The sequence below is a fragment of the Oncorhynchus masou genome, chromosome 10, assembly GCF_036934945.1.
Source record: "Oncorhynchus masou masou isolate Uvic2021 chromosome 10, UVic_Omas_1.1, whole genome shotgun sequence".
In the NCBI taxonomy this organism is placed as follows: Eukaryota; Metazoa; Chordata; class Actinopteri; order Salmoniformes; family Salmonidae; genus Oncorhynchus; species Oncorhynchus masou.
In genome coordinates this window covers 16,077,128-16,096,192 of record NC_088221.1, presented here as the reverse complement: position 1 = coordinate 16,096,192, position 19,065 = coordinate 16,077,128, and the positions used below count along the sequence as shown (strand labels likewise).

Genomic DNA, 19,065 nt, shown 5'->3' with positions numbered 1-19,065 from the left:
ACCCCTACCACAGAAAAAAAATAACTAAGGCAACCTACGGTAGCTTAGTAGGTATCGAACTCCGTTTTGGTCAGTACTCGTCATCTGATGCGTCAAATAAGAGAAATTGACCAATCTGGACTTGAATAGCACTGCACTTCACTTAATAATTGAACACGTACATACTTTTTCTACGAAGTGATTACACTACCACTCGTAAATCATATATCACAGAGATTTCACTGGTATATTTGCGATTATAAACTGGGTGGTTCGAGCACTGAATGCTGATTGGCTGACAGCCGTGGTACATCAGAACGTATACCACATGCAATTTGTCATACTTTGGTAACCAGTTTATAATAGCAATAAGGCACCTTGGGGGTTTGTGGTATATGGCCAATATACCACACCTCCTAAGGCCTTATTGCTTAAGTGTGACGCTGGTAAAGTTGGTTGGGTTAGATGGTTCAGACCACAGGCAGGAGCAATGCAGTGACGGAGCAGATAGGCCAGAAAAATTAACACGGATGTGGAGGTGTCTGTCTGTCTCGTTCCTCTATAGTTACTCAATCCCCCTGGAGGAGACCGGCTGTGTGACGGAAACCCACCCGAGTGTGTATCATCATACACAGACTTCTCCCCTCTGGTCCTCTGAGGGGGACAGTTACAGCATCTCATCCCACACACCATGGGAGACTCAATGTGGCCCATGGAACACAAACAAACACACATGCAGTCATTTACGCCATCAAACAAACACGGTGCCCCCTGCTAAGAGGTCCTGATTAGAGCATTGGAACATGATGGACACACACACACGTTCATTTTTGTCAGCTATATTACATGTCTTTTTCTCTTATATACAGAACAAAAATACAAAATGCAACATGTAAAGTGTTGGTCCCATGATTCATGAGCTGAAATAAAAGATCCCAGAAATGTTCCATACACACAAAAAGCTTATTTCTCTCCAATTTTGTTTACATCCCTGTTTGTGAGCATTTCTCCTTTGCCAAGATAATCCACCCACCTGACATAAGCAACGGACAACAAACAAAAATATAACTTTATCGATGGCTATTTGAATGCACAGAGACACCGTGATGAGATCCTGGGGCCCATTGTCGTTCCATTCATCCGCTGCCATCACGTCATGTTTCAGCATGATAATGGACAGTCCCATGTCGCAAGGATCTGTACACAGCTCCTGGAAGCTGGAAATGTCCCAGGTCTTCCATAGCCTGCGTACTCAGACATATCACCCATTGAGCATGTTTTGGGATGCTCTAGATCAGGCCTGGGCAATTCCAGTTCTTGGGGGGAGTGGGTTGATTAGTGTCACACCCATCCCTAGCAAACACAGCTGATTTAAAACTAATTGCATTCTAAACTGAAGATCATGATTAGTTGATTATTGGAGTCAGGTGTGTTAGCTGGGACTGGGGCAAAAGTGTGACACCAAATCAGGGCCCAGTGTACTGGAGTTACGCAGGCCTGCTCTAGATCGACGTGTACGACAGCGTGTTTCAGTTCCCGCCAATATAAAGCAACTTCGCACAGCCACCATAGAGGAGCGGGAGAACATTCCACAATCAACAGCCTGATCAACTCTATGAGGAAGGAGATGTGTCACGCTGCATGAGGCAAATGGTGGTCACACCAGCTACTGACTGGCATTCTTATCCACGCCCCCTACCCTTTTCTTTTAATAAAAGGTATATGTGTAGATTAGGGTCTAATTTATTTATTTAAATTGACTGAATCATTTATATGAACTAAATCTTTGACATTTTTGACGGTTGTGTTGACATTTTTGTTCAGTATATTTAATATTATTTACCTCTAACTTCTAACTAGCCTGGTTCAACTAGACCTACTATCGCTTCATATAGCTGACACATTGCTATTGCGGCATATTGTGACCAACGCCAGACATGATTTACTATATTGGCTCCAAAGCATTGGCTACAGGTTAAACAGTTTAGGTATACCACTCTTTTCTCCCAATCACAACCCTGGGATGCGGTAGAGAAGTTACTCCCTTAAAAAAAGGGGTATAATCTGAGCTGGACAACACTACCCGAAATATTACTGTGCTTCTAATATCAAGCAATTGCTAATAGCATAAATATTTTCCCACGTCGGGGAGAAAAGAAAATGCACTCGCATTTGCCGACCACGAGAGCGGCAACACAGATCTGATAAAAATCTGATGTGAACAAAAACAAAATAGCCTAGCGACATGAAAGTACATGAGAGTATACATCATTTTCTTTTGAGGTTAGTTACAATCGAAGTGTCCTGGCTCGCTGGCTACGCATCAGTTCAAAACTGAGCCATCTGCTCCATAGGCTATTTTCAGTCCCTTCGATGGGAGCGGCACCCGCATGACTACAGACCCTCAACCACCCGCCCTGTGTGTGTGTGTGTGTGTGTCTCTCTCTCAAATTAACGCCTGTCAACAGTTTGAAAGATCCACTGGCTCGTCGACAACAACTCAAAATAACAAGAAACAAATCACACAGTCCGTTTCGGTCTGCTTTTCCTGTTTCCAATGTGACAGACTAAAATAAGGAAAAAATTTAAATCTGACAAACGAAGATAAGAAAAATAGCTATTGGTGAAATCATGACAATACATGTATTTTTTTGTACCTTGACAGGGGAATGTATAGACAAGCAAGAAGAGTGTGATATCTCTCTCTCTCTCTCTCTCTGTGCGTCTGGCCACCACAATGCACAGGAGCTAGTACCGGCTGAACCAGGTGAACAGAGAGGACCAACAGCCGATTCGCACTGTGTGTGTGTGTGATAGAAAATGGCCTCCGGCTTTCTGATTGGTGACAAGGTGGAAAGTGAGGGCACGCTTGTCGAGAGTGACACCTCTCCACAGAGGAATAGCGACTGACATGGACTGAGGTGTCATTACCGCCGCAGGAGAGAGGGAGGTGACATGACTCAACTCTGGCTGACAAACTGAAGAACAAAATACTCCCTGCAACAAGAAAATCTATATTGAAAAGCTTAAAATAACTCCTTAGCACAAACTGCAATGAGGAAAAGTCAGATACCACAGATGAGCATTCAAAAGCCAGCCAGTTATAAAAAATAGAGTGGTACAACACTGCCCAGTGGACCCCCAAACGTTTCACAAGTTTGTTGTAGCCCTGAACTTGCTAATTGATTTACCTAATCGAGGGCTTGATAATTTGTTTAAAAGTAGAAACAGATGTACTAGTTCAAATTCATGGAACCTCCCCATTAATGCCAAGGATAATGGGGGGAGCTCAGACCCAGACAGCGAGAGCAAGCCTCAGAGGGAGCCCATGCTAGTCTGTAACAGAAGGGAGACGAGAGATCAGCGAGAGAGACCTGAGAGAAACCAGACAGAGATCATAGCGAGAGACCATAGAGAGAGAGAGAGAGAGAGAGAGAGAGACCAGAGAGAGACCAGAGAGAGAGAGATAGCGAGACCAGAGAGAGAGAGCGCGAGACCAGAGAGAGACCAGAGAGAGAGATAGCGAGACCAGAGAGAGACCAGAGAGAGAGAGAGCGAGACCAGAGAGAGAGACACACCAGAGCAAGAGAGACACACCAGTGCGAGAGAGAGAGAGACCAGAGAGAGAGAGACCAGAGAGAGAGACCAGAGAGAGACCAGAGAGAGAGAGAGACCAGAGAGAGAGAGAGACCAGAGAGAGAGAGAGAGACCAGAGAGAGAGAGACCAGAGAGAGAGACACCAGAGAGACACCAGAGAGCGAGAGACCAGAGAGAGAGAGACACCAGAGAGAGAGAGAGAGACACCAGAGAGAGAGAGAGACACCAGAGAGAGAGACACCAGAGAGAGAGAGACACCAGAGAGAGAGAGAGAGAGAGACCAGAGAGAGAGAGAGAGACCAGAGAGAGAGAGAGAGAGACACCAGAGCGAGAGACCAGAGCAAGAGACCAGAGCGAGAGAGAGACACCAGAGCGAGAGAGACACACCAGAGAGAGAGAGAGACACCAGAGAGAGAGAGAGACACCAGAGAGAGAGAGAGACACCAGAGAGAGAGAGAGAGAGACACCAGAGAGAGAGAGAGAGAGAGACACCAGAGAGAGAGAGACACCAGAGAGAGAGAGAGAGACACCAGAGAGAGAGAGAGAGGCACCAGAGAGAGAGAGAGACACCAGAGAGAGAGAGGCACCAGAGAGAGGCAGAGAGAGAGGCACCAGAGAGAGAGGCACCAGAGAGAGAGAGAGAGACACCAGAGAGAGAGAGAGAGGCACCAGAGAGAGAGAGAGACACCAGAGAGAGAGAGACACCAGAGAGAGAGAGAGAGACACCAGAGAGAGAGAGAGAGAGAGACCAGAGAGACACCAGAGAGAGAGCGAGAGACACCAGAGAGAGCGAGAGACACCAGAGAGAGCGAGAGAGACCAGAGAGAGCGAGAGAGACCAGAGAGAGCGCGAGAGACCAGAGCGAGAGACCAGAGCGAGAGACCAGAGCGAGACACCAGAGCGAGAGACCAGAGCGAGACACCAGAGCGAGAGAGAGAGAGAGACACCAGAGAGAGAGAGAGAGACACCAGAGAGAGAGAGAGAGAGAGACACCAGAGAGAGAGAGAGAGACACCAGAGAGAGAGAGAGAGGCACCAGAGAGAGAGAGAGAGGCACCAGAGAGAGAGAGAGAGACGCGAGAGACACCAGAGAGAGCGAGAGACACCAGAGAGAGCGAGAGACACCAGAGAGAGCGAGAGAGACCAGAGCGAGAGACCAGAGCGAGAGACCAGAGCGAGACACCAGAGCGAGACACCAGAGCGAGACACCAGAGCGCGAGAGAGACACCAGAGCGAGAGAGGGAGACACCAGAGCGAGAGAGAGAGAGACACCAGAGCGAGAGAGAGAGAGACACCAGAGCGAGAGAGAGAGAGACACCAGAGCGAGAGAGAGAGAGACACCAGAGCGAGAGAGAGAGAGACACCAGAGCGAGAGAGAGAGACACCAGAGCGAGAGAGAGAGACACCAGAGAGAGAGAGAGAGACACCAGAGAGAGAGAGAGAGAGAGAGAGAGAGAGAGAGAGAGACACCAGAGAGAGAGAGAGAGAGAGACACCAGAGAGAGAGACACCAGAGAGAGAGAGAGAGAGACACCAGAGAGAGAGAGACACCAGAGAGAGAGACACACAGAGAGAGACACCAGAGAGAGAGAGACACCAGAGAGAGAGACACCAGAGAGAGAGAGACACCAGAGAGAGAGACACCAGAGAGAGACACCAGAGAGAGAGAGACACCAGAGAGAGACCAGAGAGAGACACCAGAGAGAGAGAGAGAGACCAGAGAGAGAGACACCAGAGAGAGAGAGAGAGAGACAGAGAGAGAGAGAGACCAGAGAGAGAGAGAGAGACCAGAGAGAGAGAGAGAGAGAGAGAGAGAGAGAGAGACCAGAGAGAGAGAGACCAGAGAGAGAGAGACCAGAGAGAGAGAGACCAGAGAGAGAGAGAGACCAGAGAGAGAGAGACCAGAGAGACCAGAGAGAGAGACCAGAGAGAGAGAGACCAGAGAGAGAGAGAGACACCAGAGAGAGAGAGAGACACCAGAGAGAGAGACACCAGAGAGAGAGACACCAGAGAGAGAGACACCAGAGAGAGAGACACCAGAGAGAGAGACACCAGAGAGAGAGAGACACCAGAGAGAGAGAGAGGCACCAGAGAGAGAGAGACACCAGAGAGAGAGAGAGAGCACCAGAGAGAGAGAGACACCAGAGAGAGAGACACCAGAGAGAGAGAGACACCAGAGAGAGAGAGAGAGACCAGAGAGACACCAGAGAGAGAGCGAGAGACACCAGAGAGAGCGAGAGACACCAGAGAGAGCGAGAGAGACCAGAGAGAGCGCGAGAGACCAGAGCGAGAGACCAGAGCGAGACACCAGAGCGAGACACCAGAGCGAGAGAGAGAGACCAGAGCGCGAGAGAGAGACCAGAGCGCGAGAGAGAGACCAGAGCGCGAGAGAGAGACCAGAGCGAGAGAGACACCAGAGCGAGAGAGACACCAGAGCGAGAGAGACACCAGAGCGAGAGAGACACCAGAGCGAGAGAGAGAGAGACACCAGAGCGAGAGAGAGAGACACACCAGAGAGAGAGAGAGAGAGAGACACCAGAGAGAGAGAGAGAGAGAGAGACACCAGAGAGAGAGAGAGAGAGAGAGACACCAGAGAGAGAGAGAGAGAGAGACACCAGAGAGAGAGAGAGAGACACCAGAGAGAGAGAGAGACACCAGAGAGAGAGAGAGACCAGAGAGAGACACCAGAGAGAGAGAGAGACACCAGAGAGAGACACAAGAGAGAGAGACACAAGAGAGACACCAGAGAGAGAGAGAGAGACACCAGAGAGAGACCAGAGAGAGAGACCAGAGAGAGAGAGACACCAGAGAGAGAGACACACCAGAGAGAGAGAGACACCAGAGAGAGAGAGACACCAGAGAGAGAGAGAGACACCAGAGAGAGAGAGACACCAGAGAGAGAGAGAGAGACCAGAGAGAGAGACAGAGAGACCAGAGAGAGAGAGAGAGAGACCAGAGAGAGAGAGAGACCAGAGAGAGAGAGAGACCAGACCAGAGAGAGAGAGAGACCAGAGAGAGACCAGAGAGACCAGAGAGAGAGACCAGAGAGAGAGACCAGAGAGAGAGAGACACCAGAGAGAGAGAGACACCAGAGAGAGACACCAGAGAGACACCAGAGAGAGACACCAGAGAGAGACACCAGAGAGAGAGACACCAGAGAGAGAGAGAGAGACACCAGAGCGAGAGAGAGACACCAGAGCGAGAGAGAGAGACACCAGAGCGAGAGACCAGAGCGAGAGAGAGAGAGAGAGAGAGAGACCAGAGCGAGAGAGAGACCAGAGAGAGAGACCAGAGCGAGAGAGAGAGAGACCAGAGCGAGAGAGAGAGAGAGACCAGAGAGACACCAGAGAGACCAGAGAGAGAAAGAGAGACACCAGAGAGAGAGAGAGAGACACCAGAGAGAGAGACACCAGAGAGAGAGAGACACCAGAGAGAGAGAGACACACCAGAGAGAGAGAGAGACACACCAGAGAGAGAGAGAGACCAGAGAGAGAGAGAGAGAGAGAGAGACCAGAGAGAGAGAGACCAGAGAGAGAGACCAGAGAGAGAGAGAGAGAGAGAGAGAGAGAGAGAGAGAGAGAGAGAGAGAGACCAGAGAGAGAGAGAGAGAGTGACCAGAGAGAGAGAGAGAGACCAGAGAGAGAGAGAGAGAGAGACCAGAGAGAGACCAGAGAGAGAGAGAGACCAGAGAGAGAGAGACACCAGAGAGAGAGACACCAGAGAGAGAGACACCAGAGAGAGAGAGAGACCAGAGCGAGAGACCAGAGCGAGAGAGAGAGAGAGAGAGAGAGAGAGACCAGAGCGAGAGAGAGACCAGAGAGAGAGACCAGAGCGAGAGAGAGAGAGACCAGAGCGAGAGAGAGACCAGAGAGACACCAGAGAGACCAGAGCGAGAGAGAGACCAGAGAGACACCAGAGAGACCAGAGAGAGAAAGAGAGACACCAGAGAGAGAGAGAGACACCAGAGAGAGAGAGACACCAGAGAGAGAGAGACACCAGAGAGAGAGAGAGAGAGACAGAGACACCAGAGAGAGAGAGACCAGAGAGAGACCAGAGAGACACCAGAGACAGAGAGAGAGACACCAGAGAGAGAGAGAGAGAGACCAGAGAGAGAGAGACACCAGAGAGAGAGAGAGAGACAGAGACACCAGAGAGAGAGAGACCAGAGAGAGAGAGAGAGAGAGAGAGACCAGAGAGAGAGAGAGAGACCAGAGAGAGAGAGAGAGACCAGAGAGAGAGACAGAGAGACCAGAGAGAGAGAGACCAGAGAGACCAGAGAGAGAGAGACCAGAGAGAGAGAGAGAGAGAGAGAGAGAGAGAGAGAGAGAGAGAGAGAGAGAGAGAGAGACCAGAGAGAGAGAGAGAGAGAGACCAGAGAGCGAGAGACCAGAGAGCGAGAGACCAGAGAGAGACCAGAGAGAGACACCAGAGAGAGAGAGAGAGACACCAGAGAGAGAGAGACACCAGAGAGAGACACCAGAGAGAGAGAGACACCAGAGAGAGAGACACCAGAGAGAGAGAGAGAGACACACCAGAGAGAGAGAGAGAGAGAGAGAGAGAGACACCAGAGAGAGAGAGAGAGACACCAGAGAGAGAGAGAGACACCAGAGAGAGAGAGACCAGAGAGAGAGAGACCAGAGAGAGCGAGAGACCAGAGAGAGCGAGAGACCAGAGAGAGCGAGAGACCAGAGAGAGCGAGAGACCAGAGAGCGAGAGACCAGAGAGCGAGAGACCAGAGAGCGAGAGACCAGAGAGCGAGAGACCAGAGAGCGAGAGACCAGAGAGCGAGAGACCAGAGAGCGAGAGACCAGAGAGCGAGACACCAGAGAGAGAGGGATACCAGAGAGAGAGGGACACCAGAGAGAGAGGGACACCAGAGAGAGAGAGACACCAGAGAGAGCGAGACACCAGAGAGAGCGAGAGACCAGAGAGCGAGAGACCAGAGAGCGAGAGACCAGAGAGCGAGAGACCAGAGAGAGACACCAGAGAGAGAGAGAGAGAGACACCAGAGAGAGAGAGACACCAGAGAGACAGAGACACCAGAGAGAGAGAGACAGAGACACCAGAGAGAGAGAGACAGAGACACCAGAGAGAGAGAGACAGAGACACCAGAGAGAGAGAGAGAGAGAGAGACACCAGAGAGAGAGAGACACCAGAGAGAGAGAGAGAGAGAGACACCAGAGAGAGAGAGAGAGAGAGAGAGAGACCAGAGAGAGAGAGAGAGAGAGAGAGAGACCAGAGAGAGAGAGAGAGAGAGAGAGAGAGAGAGAGAGAGAGAGAGACCAGAGAGAGAGAGAGAGAGAGAGACCAGAGAGAGAGAGAGAGAGAGAGAGAGAGAGAGAGAGAGAGAGAGAGAGATCAGAGCGAGAGAGAGAGAGAGATCAGAGCGAGAGAGAGAGATCAGAGCGAGAGAGATCAGAGCGAGAGAGAGAGACCAGAGCGAGAGAGAGAGACCAGAGCGAGAGAGAGACCAGAGAGAGAGACCAGAGCGAGAGAGAGAGAGACCAGAGCGAGAGAGAGAGACCAGAGCGAGAGAGAGAGAGACCAGAGCGAGAGAGAGAGACCAGAGCGAGAGAGACCAGAGCGAGAGAGAGAGACCAGAGCGAGAGAGAGAGACCAGAGCGAGAGAGAGAGACCAGAGCGAGAGAGAGAGACCAGAGCGAGAGAGAGACCAGAGCGAGAGAGAGACCAGAGCGAGAGAGAGACCAGAGCGAGAGAGAGAGAGACACCAGAGAGAGAGAGACACCAGAGCGAGAGACCAGAGAGAGAGAGAGACCAGAGAGAGACACCAGAGAGAGAGAGAGAGACCAGAGAGAGAGAGACCAGAGAGACCAGAGAGCGAGACACCAGAGAGAGAGAGACACCAGAGCGAGAGAGACCAGAGAGAGAGAGAGACCAGAGAGAGACACCAGAGAGAGAGAGAGAGACCAGAGAGAGAGAGAGAGACCAGAGAGAGAGAGACCAGAGAGACCAGAGAGCGAGACACCAGAGAGAGAGAGACCAGAGAGAGAGACACCAGAGAGAGCGAGACTTCAGAGAGAGAAAGAGACCAGAGAGAGAGAGAGAGAGAGAGAGAGAGAGAGAGAGACCAGAGAGAGAGAGAGACCAGAGAGAGAGAGAGAGACCAGAGAGAGAGAGAGAGAGAGAGAGAGAGAGAGACCAGAGAGAGAGAGAGACCAGAGTCTGGAAGCAACGTCAACACAAGAACTGTTCGTTGGGAGCTTCATGAAATGGGTTTCCATGGCCGAACAGCCGCACACAAGCCTAAGATCACTATGCGCAATGCCAAACATCGGCTGGAGTGGTGTAATGTTTGCCGCCATTGGACTCTGGAGCAGTTGAAACGCATTCACTGGAGTGATTAATCACCCTTCACCGTCTGGCAGTCCGGGGGACAAATCTGGGTTTGGCAGATGCCAGGAGAAACACTACCTGCCCTAATGCATAGCACAAAATGTAAAGTTTGGTGGAGGAGGAATAATGTAGAGTATTATTATTACTACTGAAATTAACTGTATTTCATTATCCTCGTTGCATTGTACTGTACATACTGAAATGGTGGACCACTACGCTGCTTTGGCCATATCTAAAATTGTATTGCATGCAAATATAGAAATCTATTTTTTTTAAGAGGAACCAGAGAGCGAGGCTGTTAATGGTAATCCCATTTCCATTACTACTATTATTATTGCCGTTGGTCCCGCCATTTTTTTTGTTATAAGTATTCTTTGCCAATGTACGTAATTTAGTCTACTGAATTGAATTGAGAGACCAGTGAGTGAGGCCAGAGATTAAGTGTACGTTGCTATGTGAGTAGCACATCCCTCCAGAATACACCTGCTGTGTTCCTGACAGTGAAGGCCGACTCGCCAGAAAATAACCACTCCAACACCATCCCCTCTCTGAAAGAAAATAGAAGAAAAAAAAAGAAGGAAATCACCGTCTTTGATTTGTCTAAAGACAGGCCTTTGCAATTTACACGTAATCACAGGCTAAAAACAGAGTGCTGGCTGGCGAGCCTAGACAACGTTAGCGGGCCCTTTTTCTATCTCATCAAAGCCCGTGACAATTAGCCGGGTGACAGATACAATGAGGCTTGGGGAGGCTTTTGTCTCAAACTGAGAACAGAATGTATCTGGAAGTGGGATCCTAATTACAGTTCTGCTCACAGCTTATTTGGGTGGGGAAAAAGTTGGCATGCAGATTCCCCTTCAATGCTTATCAAATATTAATACGTTGGGCAAAAAAATGATAAGGACTCCGCCGTAGAGAGTTGGGTGGTGATACGTCTTTAGTAGAGAACAAGACTCGAGGTCTGTAGTGGAGAAGGTGGTTTAAAATTGGGAGGCTGGTGACTAAATAAATGTGTTGGAGTTGGAGCTGGGTTGACCCATGGGTTGAGTTTAAAGTTAATCATAAAGACTTGAAGGAAGTGAATTCAGTCTTACCAGGAAAAAGGAAAGTCTACAGTATTACCATTTGGTTACCTAGTTGCTAGAACTGTACAGTCGGAGTGGCTTGTTATTTCACATCTCATTCATGGAAGTGTTCAGAATAACCTACAGTTGGACGCATTGGTGCCATTCGGGCAATACAGAGTTGGTTGAAGACCTCTTTACTGTGGAATGTGGTTGTTTTTTTATGATCGTTCCCCACTCCCTATTTATTGATTGCACTTCGTATTTGATGAGTCTATTTCTGTATTCTACAGTCAGAGGACTCATTTGTAAAATGAGAACTGGGTCACAATGTGACTCCCTGTTAAAATAGGTTAAATAAAATAACCCGCAAATTTTGAAAATGCACTGCAGCCTACATTCAGAGATGCCGGAAGGATTTTCTGACAGGGGGTGCAGCGTTATTATTACTATTTGCCCAATTTAGATATGTTTCTGCTTATGTCTATAATCAACAACATTTTGGTGGGCTATTTCTTGGTCAACTTGTCTATAATTAGATACATGCAGCTTCTTGTGCCATCACTTGTTGCCCTGGAAGACTAAATAAAACCTTTCATACCAGAAATTGTCATAAAATCAATAGAATGAATGCTACACTGAACAAAAATATAAAACACAACATGTAAAGTGTTGGTCCCATGTTTTGTGAGCTGAAATACAAGATCCCAGCTTATTTCTTTAAAATGTTGTGCACAAATTTCTTTAAAATACTTTTAGTGAGCATTTCTCCTTTGCCAAGATAATCCATCTACCTGACAGGTATGGCATATCAAGAAGGTGAGTAAACAGCATGATCATTACACAGGTGCACCTTGTGCTGGGGACAATAAAAGGCTACTAAAATGTGCCGTATCATCACACAACACAATGCCACAAATGTCTCAAGCGTGCAATTGGCAGGCTGAATGCAGGAATGTCCACCAGAGCTGTTGCAGAGAAATTGTTAATTTCTCTACCATAAGCCGCCTCCAACGTTGTTTTATAGAATTTGTCAGTATGTCCTACCGGCCTCACAACAGCACGTAACCATGCCAGCCCAGGACCTCCACATACGGCTTCTTCACCTTCGGGATGGTCTGAGACCAGCCACCCGGACATCTGATGAAACAGAGTTTGCACAACTGTCACAGGGAAGCTCTTCTGTGTGCTCATCGTCCACACCAGCGTCTTAACCTGACTGCAGTTAGGTGTCGTAACCGACTTCAGCGGGGAAATGCTCACCTTTGATGGCCACTGGCAATCTTGAGAAGTGTGCTCCTCATGGGTGAATCCCAGTTTCCAATGTATCAGGTAGATGGCAGACAGCGTGTACGGCGTCGTGTGGGTGAGCGGTTTGCTAATGTCAACGTTGTGAACAGAGTGCCTGCTTGGTGGCGGTGGGGTTATGGTATGGGCAGGCATGAGCTACAAACGATGGCAATTAGAATGCAGAGATATCGTAACGAGATCCATTTATGTGCCATTTATCTGCCGCCATCACCTAACGCTTCAATATGATAATGAAAGGTCCATGGCACAAGGAACTGTACACAATTCCTGGAAGCTGAAAAATGTCCCAGTTCTTCAAAATGGCCTGCATACCCACCAAACATGTCACCCATCTAGCATGTTTGGGGTGTTCCAGTTCCCACCAATACCCAGCAACTTCACACAGCCATTGAAGGGGAGTGGGAAAAATTCCACAAGCCACAATCAACAGCCTGATCAACTCTATGCGAAGGAGATCTACACCATATACTTACTGGTCTTCTGATCCACACCCCTACTTAAAAAAAGGTATCTGTGACCAACAGATGCATATCTGTATTCCCAGTCATGTGAAATCCATAGATTAGGGCCTAATTCATTTATTTAAATTGACTGATTTCCTTATATAAACTGTAACTCGGTAAAATCTTTGACATATTTTAAATGTTGTGTTTCTAGTTTGGTGTAGTTGACGTCGGTAAAGTAATCTTTTCTCTCGGCTTCTCTCACACACACACACCAAAGACGTTTAGGGACCGGGGAGATAATGTAATAACAAAAACAAACAAATATTTTCTGGGCAAAATTTACAAACAACATCAGTTTGACCGGTTTTAAGGGAATTAAAAGACGTGAAATCGACCCAACATGTACCTGATAAATTTCAGTTCGGCTTGGATGCATATTTTGTGTGTTTGAAATACTATTAGCTTCTATGATGCTGATAAAGACATACCACCTTTATAGACGGCCCCTAACCGCACATCCATTCTCCCTGTAACATGCACACTAAAAAACGTGAACCAAGAACAGGGAGTGAATTTAATAAATAAATGAAACAAAACAAGAGTAGCGTACAGACATGAGATAGGAACAGAAACAATGCCTGATGAAAGAACCAAAAGGGAGTGACAGTTATAGGGAAGGTAATCAGGAGGGTGATGGAGTCCAGGTGAGCCTGATGAGGCGCTGGTGCGCATAACGACGGTGACAGGTGTGCGTAATAATGAGCAGACTGCCGACCTCGAGCGCCGGGAGAGAGAGAGAGCATACGTGACACTCAAGATGCTGAGAGAAATAAAATCACATTTCTCCACTCCTGTTCCAGTCAAAATGTAAACTTGGTGAATAGTTTTACTGTAAAAGCTGCTTACTTCTGCAGGAGTTAATATATGACTCCGATCTATTCTGATGGTAAATAAGTAGTCTTTCAAGAGCCTTGCCTTACGCAGGCCAAAACGGCTCATTGCAGCAGGAGCCCATCTCCTGTTTCTGTAGCGCGAGGCAGCTTGTTGTACAAGTACACCCCCTCGATCACATTCCAATGGTAGCTGTGAAAGTCCAGAGCTGTGCTTTAGGGAGGGTGGAAACACTTCCATTGTCATCTGTTATTCCCTGTGATGTGGTGTTGAGTGTTGCTGGGCCAGCAGAAACAGCTAAACAGATTGGTAACAGTGAACCCCGTGCTCTCTCCCTGTCAATCTCTGCAGGCAGGCCTAGCTGTCTCTCTGGTATGGGGTACTGTTACTGCCACAGCGGCACCATTCGATATGGACGACAGGAAAACAGGTGCTCAGTGCTCTGGAGAGATGGACGGTGAAGTAGCCCTTTACACTCATTCCCGTATGTATACGGGTTGAAAATGGCAGATTTGGGCACTAAAATTGGAACATAGTGGCTGTACAGTAACACACTGTACATGACGTCAGAGCTCTGGCTCTGCGCTCACAGTGCTGTGTGGGTTTTGACTGACATCCGTTCTGAACCGGAGTACAGCACACGACAAGTTGCCCCCATCCCTCCCGGTAATTGGGCAACTTTTGCTCATTTTCTGTAGTCTGAGTGAAATGCTGTGAATTAGGAGGACTTTATGTATTTTGAAAGATGAGACATTGAGGATTATAATAAATACTACTTGATGTCATACAAGCAAGCCAAAAAAACCTGTGAGCCCAAATGTGCTCTGCACATAAAACCCGTGTCATATACAGTGTCAACATGATCACTACGAACATGGTGCCATACTCTTGGGTTGTTCTGAACAGAATGAGCTTGTTTTTGTATTGTGAAGAAACTTTGCCCGCGGAACACTCACCTGAATGCACTCACGACTTACGATCAGTTTGTCTGATACGGGTTGTGTTGCAAGCAAAGCAACCACAAGTGTGCTTGCTCTAGTTCCTCAACGGCACAGCTAGGAGAGCAAAAAAAAAAAAAAGCCTTATAGTTGACTCTTCTTTGAGTCCTAAAAAAAGCATTGAAATTACGTAGGATCTGTGCACTTTGGAGGTGTCCAGTTAGTCCTCTCACTCAAACCCTTTTACTTGTCTTATGTTCTACCTTCCCCAAAAAATATCATGTTACTGAATGTATCCAAAGTATTTTCAGATTTCGTTAATCAACAAATGCAACGAAAAGTACAGTAAAATGCACATAAAATCAACAGTGTAAGGTTTGGATTCAGTCTTGTGTCACGTGTAAAGGGTTAATGGCGAGGGAAACAATTGACAGCCGTAAGCAAAATGCTTCCAATTTTTTTTTACAGTAGGGAAAGATTTGGCAACAGCACTGGTAACCCGTCATTCAGAGCAAGTGGGGCAGAGCCTCACCTATTTAGCAATTTAAAAAAAAAATATATATATATATACTTTTTTTGTTGCCTGTTTTGCATGTTATTTTGGCATTCATTTGTGTCACATATATCAGTTTGCAAACAATGGGGGGGGGGGGAGTCGCACACAAACATGGTCGCTTTTTTGCTATCTTGAGTAAGGCAGCTCCAAAATGCAGGTGTTTCAGCCTAGCTCAGTGCTTTCTGTGGTGGTGGGGCAGTTAGCAGAAAATACTAAGTGTAGGGGTTGGTAATATTCTCTAGTTGCGCCGGGATTGGCTCAGTGTTCTGTCACTCATGGGACTACTACGTCACAGCAGAATCTACGGGTAGAGCTCGAAAATTCCCTTGGGTGCTGCCATAGTGTTACATTAGAAGTGCCTATCCAAGAAGGCTCAAGGTCATTGGCCACAGATAAAATGTCAAATCATGTTATATCTACCATAGCTTTGATTGGGCATGGCAATATTATTATTATTTCAAAATCTTAGCTAGCAGTCATCATCATGAATCAAGCCGACAATCTACTTGCAAATCTTTTTCAATCGTTGTCATTTGAAGAGAAATGATAGATAAAATGTATCGGTGCTCATCAGCCATTGGATAAACATTACACAACAAGTTTGAAATCGCAAATTCAACAAATTAGTGGTTTGGAAGGAATCAGTGGATAACTGCAAGCGTTGCAAATAAATCCCTAGCCTGCCATTCAGTGGAGTGGGTGTGTGGTCCAAGTCTGGGTTTAAGGGTCTTTTTTCCAAGCTTAAAAGGATAAACATTCAACACCATGGGCATTAGCCATGCTGTCAATCCAGCATGACTTCTGCCGCATTCAAAACGACTCAAAACTCTGAAATCTCAGACTTCAGTGCGTTCAAGACAACTGGGAACTCGTTTATAAAAAAATAAAAACTCCCCAACTGGGAAAATACATTTTGATTGGTCAACCAATTTGGAATTCCAAGTCGGGGACTCGGGCCTCTTTCTAGAACTCTGATCTGAAGATCACTGATGTCATAATTCAACCTTGTTTTTTCCCCCCAGAGTTTCCCGCTGTCTTGAAAGCACCTTAAATCCAGGGAATGGCAGACTTTTGATGACAAAATTTGCCCACAAGGACCGCCACACCACCTTCCTGTTCAAGTGAGTACCGCAGAACAAGGTGAGTCCAAACATATATTGTATGCAGCTGCATAAATGATGCAATATGCCAGGGAGACATGTATACTGTAGCTAAGAAAGTAATACTAAGTGTGTTAAGCTGTTAGTAGCCTATGTGCCTCACCCTAATAATTTGGTCCCTTTCCCCCCTCATAATTTAGCCTACTTTTCGGACTTGGTAGTGCACATATAGCCTGTTTTAGACTAAAGTAATTATTGAATATTGTAAGACCTTTCATTGTCTGCTTATATGCCCCCTTTATTTATCCTACGGTTCTGACTTGGTGTACAGGGAGAATACTGTAAGAGAGGCCCATGTTCTGAATTATGTCGCTGTACATTTCAAAAGTGCTGAACAAAGTTATATTGACTACATCCATCCTAGCTCACTCATTGTCTTAATCAAAATTGTGGATTGCCTCATCCTCTTGTTGTCCCGTTATGCCATAGTTTGTACATCTCAATTGTCAGTAGAAACCACATTTGTTTACGCAAGTCAGCCATATCAGCAATGTTTTTTTTTAAAGGCAGTAAGTGAAGCTGTTATAAATCTGTTTTGCTGCCAGACAAGGCTCTGCTGATAACCAGGTCTAGCAGTGGTAAGGATTCACTCCATGGTGCTGAAAAGAAAGTTCTGCTATTGGGACAGCTTTATGTAGGCCCAGCCATTTATTCAGAAACTATAGGAGCCTCGGCTAAATTTTATGTTTGAATGAGACTTCGACAGCCAAAGAAAACAATTTCTGCCCGAGACACACAGCCAATCAAACCAAAGATCAGCTTATCTGCCCGGCACAAACAGCCAATCATGATCTAGATCTTTCTTCTTCATGATAAAACACAGAGTAGCCCTAATAGCTGGAGAGTATTGTTTATCTACAAAAGGTTTGGATATTCCCTTCTCCAATCATAGACATATATGGGGCCGACGCAGAGGAAAAGTGATTCACGCGGTCCTTCAAGCTCTACCGTCTGTCTCCGGCTCTTCTCCTCAAACTGATGGAGATGACACCACTAACCTACTGTGATCAACTTCACATTTGGAAACAATGCTGGTTGAGCAACATTGTCCCTCTCTGCGCTTTCTTCCACGAGACTGACAGGAGACTCACTGGAGCTAATCACTAGGCCTGGATGGTTTGGCAACACATGAGTGGGTTCGAAGGCTCAAATGTATTTTACTCAACCTTTATTTTGACAGCGAGTCATGCTGAGAACAAGGTCTCGTTTAGTGACTCGGCAGTGGGCTGAGTTGGGCATCACCGTCAACCACTCAATGGCTTTATGGTTTGTTGTGTTTAGCATCTAAAAAAGGTGCAAAGGATTCAAGACGTTTAACATATTGACTCTTGTAAGAAATGAAAACTTTCGGTGTGGTCTAGTTAGGCTCACTTTCACAAAGCTGACAGTCTTTCAGAGTGTAGGCCTGGAGAGTATCGTTTAGCTACACAAGTTTGGCTATTCCCTTTTCCTGCATGACCAGTGGTGTTCCTTCTACAAACAGCTCGGTTTTTAACTGGATTCGTACACAGGCCGACTTGTGTACTACCCCTTCACTGACTGTCGTGCGTATCCTAGCAACAGCTCCGGTTCTCTGATGTCTGTTTTGAGGCAGAGTGATATCATGGAGCCTCACCTTGACGAAGGAACAATCAAGACCGCTAAAGGAATGATGAATACATGTATTTAGCCATTATCCAAGAGTAGAACAGAACTCTGACGTAGTTCCAGACAAAGTTGAATGTAGACTATGCTGTCTGGATTCACAACAAGACATCTCCTGAAAGGCAGTGGACCAGTCATACCACACAGACATATGCACACACACAGAAGAGAGGGAGTGTGTAATGTGTAGCTCCCACTGCAGCAGCGGGAAGGCTGTGATGTCATCCATTTTGCAGCAGTGCACCCTGGACAGGTGCCAGTCCTCCAAGATAGTGTTGGAAAGAGAGAAGAGATGAATAAACACGGGAGAGATGAATTAGCTGTCTCCCTCTCGCCCGTCACTGCACCTCAGTCAATGTGTCGGCACCGAGGATGACCTCGGGCCTTTTGGATACAAAGGATTCAGCACGGGGTGTTGTGTAGGATTCTGCAGCATTAGGCTAAGCTTTCTGAGCCACGTTTCTCAATTAGGCTGTTAGCATGTTGTCATTACACAAATGGCAGCTGTGATTCGCACGGCGAGGAAATGGAGGAAAGAGTTACCCTCTTGCTGTTGACAAATGTGTGCCGTGCTTCCTGTTTATCTAGCACTAACTATCAGAGCCCTGCCTTGTCAATGCTTTGCAACTGTGTTGTATAAAGTGGTGCTGGGGACATGGCACGTTACAGTAGCTGTGTTCTGAAACAACTTAGTTATTCAGTAATCATAGATACGGGTGCAATTAGCCTAGTTCCTGCTTCACCTGGGAGGCAATTGTCATCAGCTAGGCCTAAGTGGAAATGAGGCCTTTGTGCACTTTACCAACCAACTCGGCTTCATTCAAATCGCCTAAAAGCGTACAAAAGGCAGCCAATTTCCTCAAATTAGCTCCCAATTTTCTATCCAGTGAGCGGAAAATTACAAAAACGAGAGAGCAGAGAGAATATAGGAAAGGTTTCTGAGCTTTAGGGTGTGTGTTGGCGCAGGTGCGCACGTGAGTGTCCAGAAAGTGTTCATACCCCTCGACTTACTCCACATTTTGTGTTACACCCTGAATTTCCTCACCCATCTACACTCAATACCCCATAATGACAAAGTGAAAACATGTTTTGGTTCATTTTTGAAAAATAAAATACAGAAATATAAT

General features: G+C 47.0%; 1 protein-coding gene across 1 annotated transcript in view; it reads right to left on the bottom strand.

The window, feature by feature from the left end:
• Positions 1 to 19,065, bottom strand: part of gtf2e1 (general transcription factor IIE, polypeptide 1, alpha) — a 45,022-nt gene that overhangs the window by 6,494 nt on the left and 19,463 nt on the right. The window lies entirely within an intron of this gene.